We start from the raw sequence: 17,550 nt of genomic DNA, 5'->3' as shown, positions 1-17,550 counted from the left end.
CTCATGCAGGATTTTACAGTTTATCACTTATGTGTATTTCCATAGAATATCATTAGTATTTAACTAACTACTTCTTTGGAAGATCCTCAGTGGGAACCCAGAACAGAGCTTGAAAACATAATTCAGTAAGAGCAATTAAAACAAAGCACAACATCTGTGTGAGGGAAGTGCTTTCTGCCTTAATCCAATGAAATAATTTAGGTTTTAGAACTATGAGAATGGGTGGAAAAATGAAAAAGATGGTTGGGCAACATATTGTTTTGGTAATGTCCCAGGAGAAGAATGGAACATGGGAGAATCGAATTTTCTATTTTGTGGTCACAGTATTGGAGGAATATGACTGTTCTGGTGGTCAGAATTAAAATCTGACATTCTGTTTTCCCTTTCTTTTTTAAGGCAGAGATGTTTACCAAATTTCATTACATTCTGTCTTTAGATACTACTCCACTTGAGAGAGACGCCAGTGCCAGGTGTGAGGTCCCTCTGAGTAAAAGGAAAGGTTCTGATTAAATGATACAATCCCAGAGGAAAGCAGCAAGGGCCTCAGAGAATAGAGCTGGCTCTGCCTGCAGAGAAAAAATGGCAAAGGGAGAGACAGGAATCCAGAACAGAGGAGGGCCAGGGAGCTGACCCTGCTCCCTGCTAACATCCTGCCTATTCTTTCCTCCTCGCTCATCGCTCATTGTCTGTTTTTCCTACCTGGCTCTTTTTCATTCTCCAGAAAATTCTTCCTCTCTTCCTCCAATTCTATTACCACTCTATCAGGACCTTCTGAAGATATGTGGAAATACAAAGGACAAATAAACTAGAAAACATTTTCAAATTTGCTAGTAGGTCAAGAGAAGATAGTTAAAATGACTGCAACACACCTTGGAAGAGTTTTAAATCCTAACTGGAAGTGGTCAGAATACTTTTAAAATGACAGCAACTTTGTTCAATTCTAAGCAGCCTTAAGTCTCTAGGTATATCTTAAGCATAAATTATTCTAACTTGAGGCAGTTTTCATACACCAAAAAAAAACAGTACCACATACATAAATTGAACACTTTTGCGTTTAAAAGAAAAAGGATTTTGGATTTCAGAATTCCATATTTCTGAAAACCAGCAATGCAGTCACTAACTGTATTCTCTGACAAGAACCCAGAATACAGATATTTGCACTACGTACAAAGGTGAAATCATTATTCCATGGTCTAGTCAGCATTTCAAAAAACTTATGGAAATCACAGATATTAAAACAAAAATGTAGACATTAAAAATTTGGTGACTGGGGTAATCTACGCTGTATGCATTATATGTTGCTAATCTTTATGTGTGGTCTTTTGACTAACTTTGCAGGGCAATTAGATGTTGGTGGTGGGAGAGTAAACCAAAAGATATCTCAGGTGCAAAGAACACTGTAGACCATTGGACTAGGATCTGTGATACTTGGGTAAATTTGCCCCTTTTGTCTTCTATAAAGTCTCATCTATGTGGAGTCCTAATGAGAGATTCTCCACACCTGTGTCAAGGTGGAAGCTGAATTGCACTGGCCTGCAAAGTTTATTATTATTAATTATTATTATTTTAAAAAAATTTAAAAGACTTTTGAAGTATAATTGATTTACATTATGTTAATTTTTGCTGCACAGCAAAGTAATTCAGTTATACAAATATATATTCTTTTCCATTGTTTATTATTATTTTGCTTTTCAGAGTCTTTATTTTTGACACAATCTGAATTTCCAAGGGCAAAGCTTACACATTTCAGGATTTCACTGTATACTGTTTATTCCCCCTGTTCACAGAACCTTCTTACAAAGGTGAACTAAATATAATACAGAGAACACAATACAGAAAATGTTCAGGATTTTGATGTTTGTGGAAATGATGCTCTCTCTCTCACTTAAAATATATTTCTTAAAGAGAGGCTTCTCTCAGTGTGGCCCCGTCCATTTGGTAAAAGTGAAGTCATTTTTGATATAATGCCTATGTGATACCGAAAAGTCACAACTTGTCCTAAGCTGCATTTAGACTTTCAAACTCTCTTTTAAAGCTCTGTTCATTTTCATTAAGCCTCCTCTTTTTAACTTGGGTGATGTATTTGTGTTTGGAAATGTATAACTTTGCCTTCCTTGGCTATTTTCTTAGCATGCAGATTTCATGCTGATAAATGTGCACTAAAGGGCATTTGTATAATTACTTGTTTAATCTGGAAGCTCAGAGCACTTTGTATGCTCCTCAGCATAGTTCCCAGCTCAGGTATTAATAATGTTTTTTAATGAGTTGATGAAGTTGATATTGATGGTGATGCAAAGAAAATGAGAATAAAATTAGTATAGTGAGAACAGAGAAGAAGTATGTTTTTATCTTTACATAAAGTGCTTGGCAGGAAAAGATAAGTTTTATGCTTTTACCAAAATAGAATGTCTGTGGCATTTATGATGTAAATATACTCATGAATACTTGCTTGCTGACTTAAAACAGGCATAGACTTGATTCTAGATGCTAGTTTTGCAGCTGTTTATTCTTAGAAGACATGGGAAAAAAGTCAGCTTTCTATATTATTTGGTAATTTAAAAATGAAATATTTATTTTTTATAGTTCATAGTTTATAGGGGACCACTGGAGATTATTTAGTTCTGTTTGTTGATGGACTAGTCTGTATTATTCCAAACAGAAAATAATATATTTTGTTTTAAAAAATCTATAATAAATGTCACTTTCAGCAATTCTAGGATACAGATGTCACCAAATTCCTTGATTTTGTTGTTGTGTTGTATTGGTATAGAAATTATCATATATATATTTGTGGGATTCTTTGTCCCCATATGTTCCTTAAAGTATAATACATTGCTCCTTTCCCCAAGTGTACAATAAAAACTTTTGTTATTGCTATGTATTGTAGGCTAGTTTTTTTTTTTTCTTAACCTGATATGATTATTGGTCTGTTGGCCCTGCTACTTGTGTATGCAGTATCTATTTTTTTTTCCTCTTCTACTTTTCTATAATGTGAACTAGAACCTAGCCCAGGACCTAGAAATGTGACCTGAATATTTGGATGATTAGCTTAGTTTCTCCGCATCGTTTTCTGTTCTTTATTAGTAGACCTTGGTTAAGACAGAGACATCTATACTTGAATCACATAGGCTGACTATAAAAAGTGAAAGTATCAGGACCCTGCCCTGTGTTAGTCATTCAGTCACATCCAACACTTTGTGACCCCATGGACTGTAGCCTGCCAAGCTCTTCTGTCCTCGGGATTCTCCAGGCAAGAATACTGGAGTCGGTTGCCATTTCCTTCTCCAGATCTTCCTGATCCAGAGATGAAACCCAGGTCTCCTGCATTGCTGGCAGGCTCTTTACCATCTGAGCCATCAGGGTCCTGACATAGGTTTGCTTAAATCTGAATGTGTGGCGGTAGTGGGAGGGGGCAGGGAATATGCACATTAACAGATGCTCTAGGTGATCTGTGGATATTGATATGAAGAACCCTTGGAATGGTAATCCCTTATGCTGCTTTTACAACCTTTTATTTTGACCACAAAATACAGTTGATCATTAGTACATTAGTACAGCCTCTTAAACTCCAGCCAAGGTCCGTCTAGTCAAGGCCATGGTTTTTCCAGTGGTCATGTATGGATGTGAGAGTTGGACTGTGAAGAAAGCTGAGCACCGAAGAATTGATGCTTTTGAACTGTGGTGTTGGAGAAGACTCTTGAGAGTCCCTTGGACTGCAAGGAGATCCAACCAGTCCATTCTAAAGGAGATAAGTCCTGGGTGTTCATTGGAAGGAATAATGCTAAAGCTGAAACTCCAGTACTTTGGCCACCTGATGCAAAGAGTTGACTCATTGGAAAAGACTCTGATGCTGGGAGGGATTGGAGGCAGGAGGAGAAGGGGACGACAGAGGATGAGATGGCTGGATGGCATCACCGACTCGATGGACATGAGTTGAGTGAACTCTGGGAGTTGGTGATGGACAGGGAGGCCTGGCGTGCTGCAATTCATGGGGTCACAAAGAGTCAGGCACGACTAAGTGATTGAACTGAACTGAACCCATGGGTAGGAACACTTGAATAGCAATATTGTACTAGATTTGACTGGAATTTACTAAACTGTTTGAGGTTCATATTAAATGGCATCTGAGGAGTCTGTGGGGTGGGGGGGGGGGTGGGAGTGGCACTTGGGACAGCTGTTACAGTTGCTTTGTCCCAGTTTCCAACTAGACATGGTTTGGCTTATTCCTTACTTGTTCTTTGTGGCTTAAATGGGAAGTCATCAGAATGTTCTCGGTCTATTCAGTACCAACCTTGGATTGGAATGTGGCACTTTCTCTAAGAGATGAGAGTGAAGATATTAAAGCAGTGATAATATAGAGAATATATGAGTTCTTCAACTTTCTTCCATCCAAGCTAGACATTGATTTGCATCTACACTTAATTTTTTTCCTTTTCCAGTTTTCTTAAGATTGAAGAAGGGACATTGCTGGCACCCTCCCTCCCAGGGTTTTTCCCTCCATCTGTGCCCTAGATTCCATTCTTCTCACTCTCTAGGTGAAGTTTATCAATCATCTCCATTTCCTAGATCAACATGTTTTCCTTTTTATTGACTCCTCCTTCTCAGATTTTTACCATGTTCAAATCTTCCTCATCTTTTTTGAATCAACCTATTTCTCTCTTCCACTAAAGTGAAAGTTGCTCAGTTGTGTCCGACTCTTTGCGACCCCATGGACTATACAGTCCATGGAATTCTCCAGGCCAGAATTCTGGAGTGGGTAGCCTTTCCCTTCTCCATGGAATCTTCCCAAACCAGGGATTGAACCCAGGTCTCCCACACTGCAGGCAGATTCTTTACCAGCTAAGCCACAAGGAAAGCTCAAGAATAATGGTCCAACTTAATGAAAACATTATCTATGCTCTCACCTGGCCTCCTCCTTCTCCGCTTTTTGCCTAGGTCTGCTATGACTTTGAGGTGACCACTAAGCCTGCTTTGATAGTTACTGAAGTTCTCTTCATGCATGTCTCGGTCTTTTTCTAATTTGATGTCTTGGCAGCATGTCCTGCAATACTCACCTTTTACTGAGGGTGCCCTTAGCTCTGCCTCATCCGCTACTCTTCTTCTTCCAGCCACACTACACACATTTCAGCTCTTTGAGTAATATAGACTCTCTTTCATCAGAACTTTCTCATTTGCCCTTTCATCTATCTAGAACAGTTTCTTTACTCTTCACCTGGATGCCTCCAACCCATCCTTTAATTCCTCTTCTATAGCACTTTCTCTATTTCTTCAAGTCTGAGTAAGTAGCTTCTCCCTCTCACAGAACTCTGCTGCTGCTAAGTCGCTTCAGTCGTGTCCAACTCTGTGCAACCCCATAGACGGCAGCCCACCAGGCTCCCCTGTCCCTGGGATTCTCCAGGCAAGAACACTGGAGTGGGTTGCCATTTCCTTCTCCAATGCATCAAAGTGAAAAGTGAAAGTGAAGTCGCTCAGTCGTATCCAACTCTTCGCGACCCCATGCACTGCAGCCTACTAGGCTCCTCCATCCATAAGATTTTCCAGGCAAGAGTACTGGAGTGAGGTGCCATTGCCTTCTCCATCACAGAACTCTACATGGCATATTTTTTCACTGAACCTTATATCCCCTTTTGTCTATATTCCTTATTAGGTACAAATAATGTTAGGCTAAAGGGTTATCAATTGTTTCACTGACTTTTTCCAATGTTTAGTAACTTATGATAGTGAGTGGCATAGGGGTCAGATAGGAGCATAATCAATATATATTGGATAAAAGCATAGAAATCACACACGCATATACATACTCTTAAGCACATACAATCACACACACACAAACACACACACATGCACATCTATGGTCCTATACATACTGTGGGTATGTACATACTAATTGAGTATGTGACAATGTTTCATCTCGAGATCTCTAAGCCAATAGTTTTTAATTGGGAAGGTATGTTCACAAAAGATTGCAATAAAGGACAGTAAGTGTTTGGATGATAAAACAATATATATGTTAAGAAAAGTGCCTTATGACCCAGCAATCCCACTGCTGGGCATAAACAACAAGGAAATCAGAATTGAAAGAGACACATGTACCCCAATATTCATCACAACACTGTTTATAATAGCCAGGACATTGAAGCAACCTAAATGTCCATCAGCAGATGAATGGATAAGAAAGCTGTGGTACATATACACAATGGAGTATTACTCAGCCATTAAAAAGAATACATTTGAATCAGTTCTAATGAGGTGAATGAAACTGGAGCCTATTATACAGAGTCAAGTAAGCCAGAAAGAAAAACTCCAATACAGTATACTAACTCATACATATGGAATTTAGAAAGGTGGTAACAATAACCCTGTGTACGAGACAGCAAAAGAGACACAGATGTATAGAACAGTCTTTTGGACTCTGTGGGAGAGGGTGAGGGTGGGATGATTTGGGAGAATGGCATTGAAACATGTATAATATCATATATGAAACAAATCGCCAGTCCAGGTTTGATGCATGATACAGGATGCTCGAGGCTGGTGCACTGGGACAACCCAGAGGGATGGTATGGGGAGGGAAGAGGGTGGGGGGGTTCAGGATGGGGAACACGTGTATACCCGAGGCAGATGCATGTTGCTGTATGGCAAAACCAATACAATATTGTAAAGTAATTAACCTCCAATTAAAATAAATAAATTTATATTTTAAAAAAGCACGATTATACCCTCAATTGAGGTAAGCAATATACAGAGGAAAAAATCTTTTTAATTTTACTTAACCTTAAAGGTTCATATGATTTTTTATAGGGAGATACAGGAAGAAGATGCTTTCTTAGAGAGGCACTAGTGAGGTAGAAAAACACATAACAAAAGTGAGAGAGAGTGACAAACCAGGTGTTCAGCTGGAGCAGATATGAAGGGAAATAGAAAAGAAAAGACTAAAGTTGGCAGTTGCAGAAGTTTGCAAAAAGAAAAACTAAGAGTTTAAACTTTATTCTTTAGGAAGTGTGAAACCACTAAAACATTGAACTTCACATTTTCCCCACATGCTAACATAAAGTATAAAATTGTTAATCATATTTTCATTTCCCCTTTAACCATGCAGTCATTAATGCTGTCAGCTTCGCCTAATAATATCTGAGTGCCAACTCAATCAGAAATTGTGTATCTCAGAATTTTCTTTCCATATAAGTGATTACATGCTGTTTCTGTAAATGAAATGATTGTCCTGAATGATTTATTGTTTTGATATTCAAAATTTTCAATGAAAAAATTACTATGCTGTCTAACCACCGCATGTATCCTTTTCATCGTATTGCTGTTTTACCTGATCACATAATATTATCAGAGAATTGAATTAATGTGAAACAGATCGTTCCAGATAATTAGGTAATTATTGAATAAGTAGAGATTGAATTTCAAATCCTGCAACACATACAAATATTGTCCCCTGGAAACTTGTACAAAATCATGAAATTTTTCTCTCCCTCCACAGGTTTTATATTCAAGCTTATTTGAATTCTTTGTAATATTATTGTAATATTATTGATATGTCAACTGAATGATTTGCTAAACTTAGATATACCTTTAAACATTAATTACCTTCTCATAAGTGATTTAGATGTGATTTAAAAATACAAGTTTAGTTACTTTGCACATATTCATTATACATTTGGAGATACTGATATCCTATTAAGGAGGAGTAGCATCAAATTCAGCTTGAGTGCATTTTGTTTTTATTTCTTTTCTATTAGTCTACAATTTAATTCCAAGAGTAGTTGATTTAAGCTGTTTCCTTAGTCTTCAGACTTTCAATCCCACAGGCACTTCTCTGCACTCTTGAATGAAGCACTTCTATATTACCAAGATATTCCACACAAACATTCTCCCAAGAAAGCCCACACATGTGCTTCTTGAAATACCAACTTTTGGATGCCTGCCATGGAAGTGCTGGCCAGTATAGCCAAGAAAGTTTACAAACTCCACCAACTCAATGAAAATGCATTTTCTCCACTTCTTTAAAAATCCTCCTCCCCTTACTCCAGCCCTGAGACACTCAGAAGTGGGAAGGAGAAAATGCAATTAAAGGCAAAAGAATAGCCACCATTTTCTTTTTCCAGAGACACTGATCAGGTGGGAGCTGGGGTGGGGGAGATGATTTGGACTGGAGCTTAAAGTTTTAAATTAAACTCATGTAAAATTCTGAACAGCTAAAGTGAATCTTAATTTCCAAAGTGATTATTGTTTCAGCTGGTAATGCATGGGTAGCTACTGACATATATGGAAACATACTATGGTAAGAAATTTGGAAGGGCATCTTGGAGATAATGATGGAAGAGAAAAAAATAACTGTTTTCTATTTGCACTCCATCCAGTTCTGTCCATTTAATTTGTCTGTAATCATACAGATAATGTTTGGTACGTTAAAGTTGTCTATGTAATTATATAAGTGAAAAAAATCAATCTCCAAATCATCTTAACTCTTCTCTCCCTCTTCTAGTTCCTCCCTGTTTTCCTTCATTTTTTTCCCTTTCTTTCTTTCTCCTTCAGTCTTTCCTTCTGTCCTTCCAAAACATATGGAAGCCATACAATCAGACACCATACCAGGTGTCAGGGAAACTCTGGGGAAAATGTCAGAAATGGTCTTTGCCCTCATAGCATTTAACTCCTAGTATCAGAAAATAAACAGTTAATAATGGCTTTGAGCTGAGACTGAATGAGTTGAGGGAGCATACCAAAACAATATTTAGTAAAAATATTCCATGCAAATGGAAAAGTAAATATAAAGACTTAAGCAAGAATGACCAGCAGCCTTAAGGAAGAGAATGAGTCCAAAGAGATATGGGGAAAGTGATATGAGATAAAATTAGGAAAGTGAAGCTGAAGGGTAGATGATGTAGAGCCTTGGTCTTCAGGTTGTATTCTAAGTGTGATGGAAAGATGTTGGATGGTTCTAATGAGTGATATAATTTGGTTTGTTTCTAAATATAGATAGACCTGCTGCTAAGTCACTTCAGTCGTGTCCAACTCTGTGCAACCCCATAGACAGCAGCCCACCAGGCTCCCCCATCCCTGGGATTCTCCAGGCAAGAACACTGGAGTGGGTTGCCATAGAGACACAAAAGTAGAAGCCGAATGAACAGTTTGAATGAACAGTTTGGTTCAGGCAAGAGGTAATACACCTTCCTGGGATATGATATCTCATGATTGGATTCTGGTTATAATTTGGAGATGGAGTTGATAAAATTTGTTGATGGCTTAGATGCAAAATATGCAAACTAGAAGTCAAGGATGGTTCCCAAGTTTGACTGTTTATGTACTTGCTTGTTTTCAAGAGTAATTGGCAGAAAATTGGTGTCATTTACTGGGATACAAAAGATCACAGAAAGAACAAATTTGGGAGAGAAAAAGCAAGAGTTCAATTTTTGTTATATTAAGTTTGAGATGCCTTTAATACATGCTATTTGAGGCATATGGGTAGAGTTAAGAGAAGAGCAGGATAGAAGATGTACCCTCATCTCTTTTTAGGGAGTCACGTGTTTACAGTTGGTATTTTAAGCTACAAGATTACCGTTGAACACCTGCAGAGCAGGGAGATAAAGAGGTTGAAGAGCTGAGCTTGGCTTACTCCAGCAGTTAGAGACTGGGACCATCATCTAGTGTCCATCAGTGGAGGCCGAGAAAGTGTGTGCAGTGATTTCCTAAAAGCCAAATAAAGAAAATGTCTCAGAGACTTCCCTGGCAGTACAATGGTTAAGACTTCGCCTTCCAATGCAGGGGTTGAGGACTTGATTCCTGGTTTGGGAGCTAAGATTCGCACAGGTTCTGTGGCCAGAAAAACCAAAACATAAAACAGAAGCAATATTGTAACAAATTCAATAAAGGCTTTAAAAATGGTCCACATTAAAAAAGAATCTTAAAAAAAAGAAAATGTCTCAAAAAAGGTGAACTAGACTGGTTAGTTGTTAAAGGCCACTAAGAGATTAATTTAGATGAAGACCGATTGAATGCCATTGGAACTGTAAACGTGGACAACATTGGTGGCTTTGATGAAAGAGATTTCAGTGAAACGGTAGAGCTGAAAATCTGACAGAAGTCAATTGGGAGGGATGGAAGATTGGAAGTAGGGAGAACCAACAGGCAATCCTTGAGACCAGGATTGAGGAGAGCCTGAAAAGTGTTTCAGAGAAGTAGAGTAGTCACTGCAGCTGATAATGGATCAACAGAAGGCTTGTTTTTAGATGGGTAATACTTAAAAATGCTTGTGTTCTGGTGGGAATCATGATGTGAGAGAGGAAGGGACAATGAGAGAAACAAAGGTAAACAGGTAAAAGGGGGGATGGGATACAATGAATAGTATGGTCTCTGATGTGAAGAATGACATCAGTTGTGTCCTGCATAAACAGAATAATACAGATGCTATAGACATAGACCTGCTGTTAAGAGCATCAGGTCATGTAGACCATGGAAAAGCCCTTTGTCTATGGAAAACTACTCATGAATATAAAGGCTTACATTTAGTTGAGTCAGGTTTATTGATCAGATCATCACGTCACCTACCCCTGACATATCCATTGCCATATGAGTCTGCTGGGCCAAGGTGGCAATGGCCTGTATTCTTATATGCTTATTTGAACACATAGCTTTTCCATAATTAGATCAGCAACAGATATTGGAGCTTTTTTGACGCACCAGGTACTGTTTCAGGCACTGGGGATACAGTAATGAAAACAGACAAAGTCACTGCCTTAAGGATCTTCCATTCTACCAAAGGGATAGACATTCATACGTCTACCTATAAATATTCATGGATAGACATATGAGTAAATAAATGTGATATTTTCTCATGATGCTTGTCAAAAAATAGAGAAATGTAATAGGAGGTACTGACCTCATTTCTTTTTGATTGATTTATTAAATAGGAGCCAAGAAACACAAAAAGTGTTCTGAGCATGGTGAGAGTTATCGCTCATTCTCACAAACTTGTGAGACAGGTGAATCAAGCCAGAATTAATTCTCACTTTTCAGATGAGGAAGTACCATTTCAGGGAACTAGGTAAATGATGTAAAAGGAAGACTCAAATATAGATATTTTGGCTTCAAGCTTATTATTCTCTTTATAATAGCAGGAAAATATATGTATATAAGTCAAATATACTTATTATCCACTTTCAAGATCATTGTGTATATTTAAAAGCAAGCATAATTATAAACATACAAGAATTAACATCTTTTGGCTTTCAACAAGATCCAGGAAGTTTAAGTTGGGACTTCTTAAGAAAAATGTAAAACTTTAAATTATTGATCAATCTTCTGTAATATTCTTTTAGGTTGTATGAAATTTATTTTTTCATGTCATGTTTTAAATGACTTCATTTTACTACCTTTATTCTTTATCATGTATCTTAAACATTAATATTTGCCAAGAGAAAAGTCATTTATAAAGTCTTTTTTTCCCCCCTAGACTACAGAGAGATTTTCCTAACTAGAGAGAAATATTTTAAACTAATACCCACTAAAATTTCACTTTGGAAACATGAAACCATTTGGGGAATATAAATGTGCTGTACAAGCTGTTGGCTAAGCAAGTCTAAAGCCACATATTCCTTGTTAACTCAATGCTAAAGCAATGGATAAAAAAAAAAGTATGATTGCTTTAATACCTTCTTTTTCCTTGTACTAAGCAACAATTTGGATCTGAAAGACAATTTTATCTTTTAAGCTCCTGAAAATTTTGAGTCATTGGTATTTGTGCCGCTAATTAGAGGCAATCGAATTTTGAAATTTATATTCCAAACTTTCTGATGGTGGTAAAATTAAGGAAAGCCTTAACTCTTAAAAATGCAATGTTTCTATAAAGGACTCTGTGTAATATTCTAGGCTGTCTTTCTTCATCCCTGTTTTGTAGATGTAAGCTCTGGGCTTTTAAATGCTTTAACAGATGTTAAAATGTGCAGTGTTTATGATGATGATGACGGAGAGTAATGTAGTAATTTTATGAATATGAAGCAATTGAGAATCAAATGGCTTAATACTGACTCTGTTTTAGGGAGTATCAGATGTTTGGTAATCTTATGCATCAACTTCAGGGAAGCCAGATATCACAGGGAGTGTCTAAAATCTTTGTCTGAAAGTCTTTTTGTTCTTAACTGTCAAAGAATATAAAAAATCAGCTGTGGTATTTTCAGAACTCTCCAATTTCAAATGCCCTTTTATTCAGCACTTTATGACCAGTTGCTTGACAACATATAGATATGGTTACTTCACATCAATGTTCCTGTTCTGTTCGTGCTGGCCTATTCTTCTGGACATTTGCTGATACACAGAAGTTACCAACCTACAGATTTTAAACTGGCTTACTCTTTTGCATTTTCACAAATATTAGAGATTTTTGAAACTAAAAAATTTCTACTACATACTCTTTGAAATGAATTTTGAGACAAGTTTTAGTCACTAGAGAAGTTGGGTGTGCTTTAACAGAGATTTGATATTTGTTAGACGTTAAATATGCTATATGCAAACTCAACATTAAAAAAAAATCTTCTCTATTCCTGTATTAATTTGAATATTTGAGAGTATATGTTTGCTGTTATTGATAAGCTAAAGTTTTCAAAATATAGGCATTCTAAAATAGATCTTTTAAAATACAATTAATTATTATATAATTTCAAACTTATTTCAATTATAATTATGACCTTTAACCTCCCCTTTTGGTTTTACATCAATTTTGTTAGCTTAAGCAGTATATATATGTGTAGGCTTCTCCATGCACAGATTTTTGTTTCTCTGCATTTATAAATTTCTATAAAATATTTTATACACATAGATAAGAACGTATGTTTATAGTATGGTCACATAATGTCTAATATTTGAAGCACATTGGAGAAAGATACTCATTTATAGATTTCTTCATTATATTTTGCTTATTATGTCATCTTAATCATCATTATATGGGAGAATAGATTAATAATACAACAGATCAAAGATAGAAGAAAAACGTAAGATTAACTCCACCAAAATTCAATCATTTATGCAAATGATTGAATATAAAATAACCAATTACTGGACCTTCCCGGTTTAGCAAATACCTTAAAGCCAAATGTTTAGACTCTTAACTTGGTGGAGAAAGAGACTTAGAAGATGGTTCTAGGTTAAAGCAGTTGCATGTTTGAACTAAAAACAATGTACATGGGGGCCCTAAGCAATTCTTAGGGATTTTTTTTTTTTTCTTTTAAGAAAAACACCACCTTGTGGATCACCAAGTCCAGATTTGTACAAGGAAAAACTGGTTCAGGGCTGAGATCGAGAGCTGATACATTTCAAGGGGGACCGGCCGGCTGCACTTGTGAGCGGTGACAGATCTCTGTGAAATATAATCCTGATTAAAAATGCATGTGTGAAACCTCTTCGAATAAAGCACTGTGTCCAACAGCATTTTTTTGAGCTCCTGCATGTAAGAAGGGAAGAGTAATGTAGCTACTCTTTTAGTATTTACCCCATAATTTGCTGGCTGTTCTACATTGCTGAAATTGTCTCTATGAATTTGAACTAGGTAGAATTGTATCTTTCTGTTAAAAAAAAGTCTTTGATGCTAGTAAATTTAGAGATTCAGAAATTCCACACATACAAATACACATGTAGTCTCTTTATAAATACAGCCAAATCAAAGTAATGCACTAAGTGATGGAAAGTAGTGATCTAGATGAACATCAATGACTGTGATATTTAAGATTTTACTACTACCAAGTCAGGTCAAATAAAAAGAAGCATATGTGTGCAACTACTTCACGTAGATAAGTAACTCTATTGTTGCAAGTCTATTACTCTTGCAGCGCCAAAGCTTTAATCAACTATTGAACAATTTTGAGTGTGAGGATAAACCAATTTTCTTCATTTGGGGTCCAGATTTGAGGGAACTCAGGTATAAAACTTGAGAGGTTTCTAAAACAGAGATGAGGGATGTATGTCTAGCAAAAAATAAAAGTAACTAATGCAGCTATGAAGGTGCCTACTACAATCTGAGCAGTCAAGTCTCCTTTGTGCCCATGTATTTGTTACAACTCTGTGATTTTGATCCTGTGATTATGGCTTAGAATGCCTAATCATGGCCACGTCTGCTGTTGGGATCTAAAAGATAGACATAAACCATGTAGATATTCACTTCTTTAAAATCTGAGGAAATAAAGAATTGAGGAGAAAAAATATATAAAATGACCCAGTGGAGTAACACAGAGTGTGACAGATGTTTGTCTGGAATCATATGTCTCTAGTCGTTTGTGTAATTGTGATACACACAGACAGACAGACAGACATGTACGCAGATGTGCACACACACATGCTATCTATCTATCTATCTATGTATATGAAACAAATATATCAGAAACAAATAGTTTTTGAGCTTGCCTGGAGAGTCCTGGGGACGGGGGAGCCTGGTGGGCTGCCATCTATGGGGTCACACAGAGTCAGACACGACTGAAGCGACTTAGCAGCATGGGCTCTATGGTTTTACAATAGGTACAGCTTTCTAGATGTACCTGAATATTTATTTTCAATGGTTATTTTGAAAGATAGAGTGCTTTATTTGATATTATTTACAAAAAAAGGATGATCTGACATTTTATGCATAATAACTTCCAACTGAGAACATTTTAATGTACCTCCTGCAAATACAGTGTGATTTTCTGAATCTACACTTTGTAAAATGTGTGTAGAAGTCATGGCCCGTGTGAGTGTCTTTGTTCCACCTCCTTCTGCAGGCCTCAGCCTGGAACACTGTACCTATCATGTCATTTCTATTCTTTCACAGGCAGAAAGGGAAATCAACTCACAAATGCAGTGCATTTCATATATTGGGACTGAGTTTCTTTGCAGTTATGTAAGCATCAAAATACTTAAGGTTTTAAGAGTTCTAATTTTATACAACCAAGAAAACAGGTGAGAGGAATGTATTTGCCTTCTCATAGGTCTCAGAGCTGAAAATATGATTAATTACATACTTACCTTCTCTTTTTTTTTCCTTATGCAATAAACATGATTTGAATACTTATTTTTAGCACAATTGTGTTTCAGATACTCAATTTTAATCAAAATACTAAAATGAATATAGTTCAAGGGGTAAGTAACAGCACCACTTGCCTTAACTTTGAGATTTTAATTTATGACTTCTTAAATTTTGCATCTTTCTCAAATATCTGTTTGTATTTTCAATAATACCAATTCCTTATAGTATTAATCCTATAAAAAGACTTCTTTAAAATGCATATGTTTAATTATGTGTATTATTATATGTTTATTATAGATAGTGATTCTCCTAAAATAAATGTGATTACTTTTTGAGGCATATGTTCCTGTCAGTGTATACAACATGGAATAATGGATGAAATTCTACAACAAAATATGTTTCAGGTACAAAATAGTGAATGGAAATTACTATCGTCGAGAACAACAACAACAAAACGTGTTCTAAAACCTTAAGACCTTGAGTACGTTTCCTAATCCCCTGGTGCCTTTTAACAAGTGAAACTATTTTTTTTTTATAAAATTGTCAATGGCTTTTCTTTAGATTTATTGGGATCCTGCTTAAATGGAATATCTGTCTTTTGTGTTTCAACAATATCCAAAGCTTTCTCATGTATTATTTTCCCAGTACACATGCACACACATGAAAACGCTTACAGAGAAGTTCATCAGTGTGAAAGCCTGATCACCTTCATGTAAAATGTGATCTGCTATGTCTGGTGAAAATCTAAAATGAGTAAAGCATACATACATTTTTTTTCTTTGTTGATAGCCTCTTAGTAATGAATGCTTTCATATTAGAAGTGAAATGTAATTCATCCTTATCATTCTGTATATTTTACTTTATTTGCAATTAATTCTCTTGCTATATTACATCTACGTTAATATATGTTTTCCTAGAAATTCTAAGGAGAGTACTGCCTCTAATTTATTTCCCATCTTGCCGTTGATTTAAGCAGGATTTAATACCAGTGATCTCCTTTCTTAGTTACAAATATACACAGTGAGTGTTCTGAGACTTAGGAATGAACCTAGAATTCAGAAATGGGTTTTTATTGCTCCTTTTGATTTAAAATTAATTACCAATTATTAATTTAAAAATTCACAATGAGAATTAGTAGTCTCAGGTTGCTATTTAGTTCATTCCTCTTATTTTCAAACTTTTAAGTTGCTATTGATATTAATGTCAATGTTTTCGAGCAATCATTTCTAGTATCAAAAGGATATCTGATATGCATATTTGGTCTGCAATCACTCTGTGCCTAGATATGTGAATAGTTTTTAAATTTCTTTTCTGATATAGAGAAATTTAAGAAAAAATTGTAGTCTAAATATTGATAAAAATGTTTGTCAATTCCAGAGTTCTGTAAAGACAACTGCAATAACTTTTATACACATCAAGTTGTAGTGGTTTTTAATTACAGTTTCAAAAGTAAAAATTATTAGGATAAAAATCACTCAATGGAGTCACTGATAAGAACTGTCATTAAATGTTATTAAATGTTTGATATTTCAAATGTCAATTTTCATATCCTTGAAAAAGTCAATCTGTAAAACAAATGGGTTTAGGAAAACCAAAAACCGTAACGTTTAAACCAATTCTAGCTCAATAGATACAAAAATCTATCATAATTATAAAACAGCTACAGGGATGAAAAGGAGATAAAGGGAGGAGGAAATGTTGCAAATACTGAAAAATATTTTATTTTAGTGCTTATACTCAGACATGTTGAACACTTTTTTTTGAAGTGCAATTTAAAATAACAACTGTTGTGACAATTTGGGATGAAATCTCCCTCTCTATGTCATAGATCTGAATGTAGAATGCATGATCTTCCCTAACAATAGTTTTTAAACGATGCATGAAACTCCAGGGCTTTCCAAGAGAGATCCTGAGATTTCCTTTTATCCGGTGATATTTTATATACCACACAGGACAGTTGCATATGGTGTCTTCCACAAATGGAATGTAAAATATTTAAGAAGTCCTACATGTAAGAATGTGAATGCTGACCTTTGTTTCTGATTGACCTGGTTGATATATGTTCCAGATAAGCAGCTGTGAGCCCCAAAAGGCTTTTAGTTACCGTTAATTTGCATAACAAATTTAGAATCCCCCCAAATGTGTTTCTTCTTAACATTAACACACAGGTACAGTGATGGTGATGCCTCTTCTGGTCCAGAGTCTTTAGTTAAATCATCAGTTTGTTAACTGCTGTTTGCAAGGTAAACCCTCCCTCTGGAATGAACTTCTTTAAAGCAAAATGAAATAAAATAAAGGTAAGTAAAAGTAAATAGATTTTCCTATTGAAAGTTATTACTTCAGGAATGAAGAAGATGGATATTGATCGGTACCATCTTTTGCCATTACTGTCAGGTCCAAGTAGATGGCTAAGACACTTTATACTAAGCAAACAGCCATTTTCTCTTCTGACATGGGATCCCAGTGAGAATTGAAAAAAGTAAAAGGTTTGTAAAAACATTTTTCTGTCCTTCTTACAGGGACAATTTATGTTGAAGTAACAGTTTCTGAGATACTTG

Source organism: Bos indicus x Bos taurus, chromosome 6 (genome assembly GCF_003369695.1).
Source record: "Bos indicus x Bos taurus breed Angus x Brahman F1 hybrid chromosome 6, Bos_hybrid_MaternalHap_v2.0, whole genome shotgun sequence".
NCBI classification, from domain to species: Eukaryota; Metazoa; Chordata; class Mammalia; order Artiodactyla; family Bovidae; genus Bos; species Bos indicus x Bos taurus.
This window is presented reverse-complemented; position numbering follows the sequence as displayed.